The sequence below is a fragment of the Nicotiana sylvestris genome, chromosome 4 (assembly GCF_000393655.2).
Source record: "Nicotiana sylvestris chromosome 4, ASM39365v2, whole genome shotgun sequence".
Taxonomy (NCBI): domain Eukaryota; kingdom Viridiplantae; phylum Streptophyta; class Magnoliopsida; order Solanales; family Solanaceae; genus Nicotiana; species Nicotiana sylvestris.
The window spans coordinates 101,465,879-101,466,955 of record NC_091060.1 but is presented as its reverse complement, the minus strand read 5'-3'; positions in this window follow the sequence as shown (position 1 = coordinate 101,466,955).

The following is a 1,077-nucleotide window of genomic DNA, read 5'->3' as shown; positions in this document are numbered from 1 at the left end:
AAGAGTAGTACCAGAACCGACTGTACCACCATCTTGGAACCAAATCAAGAAACTATATTAAAATTTCTTTATATTTTGAAAGAGTCTGGATTCTTCATGGTTAATATGCAAGAGAAATTAGTGCTTCAACATAGATATGAATCCGTTTAGCCGGACATAGTCACGGCTAGGGAGAGAGACTAAAAATACTTAAAAGAAGAATAAATATGTACCTTGTAGGCCGAGAAGCAAGGCCCTGAAGATGAACTTCAAAACTTTTATTAATTCTTGAACTCGATTTACAAACTAAGCTATGAACTAAGTGTTTACAAAGGGGGTTGGTTGAGAGAGAGAGAGAGGAGAGAGAAAGTCGAGAGAGAGGGGGGTTCCGGCCTTCTTCTTCTTCAAATGAAGAAGCATTCTTAAATAACAAAAAAAAAGAATCTTGAATAGTAAAATGGGTCCCACATCTGGGTCCCTACACAGTGTTTTTACTGTAGATAAACAGTGTTTCTACTGTTGATGAACAGTGTATCTACTGTTTAAGTGGGTCCTGGCGGCTGATAAGCTGTCAAGTCTTCTTTTTGTCCATATTTTGCATCTGTTGGAGGAATTCTTCCACCTTGTCAATTTCTCTGTCAGATAATATCATTTCTGGCTGTATAGGTTGAGTATCTTCTACGAGGTCATCACCACTCGTCTCACTTCTCATTGAAGTGTCTGATTTTTCACACTGATCTAGTGATTGGAGCAGATTTCTTTTCAACCCTTCTAAGTATTGATTTATCAAATCCATTTTATCTCCATCTTGGATTGATATTCTCCGAGCAATATGTTTAACAGTGCTTTCTTCTACTATCCTTTTTTGAGGGGCTGTCACATATAAATGAATTTGTGTTTTTATAGAATCTAATAATTCTTGGCCGTATAACGTCTTTGTTTTGGGATCAGTTTTCATCAATTTGTCCCAAAAATTGTTGTAGAATACCCTATATAAACAAGGGATTTGTTCTTCCGTATAACCCATTTCCGGGGTCCATTTATGGATCCAGGGGATAGAAAATTCAATAAAGAAGTAAATCTGATCAATTTTTTCTA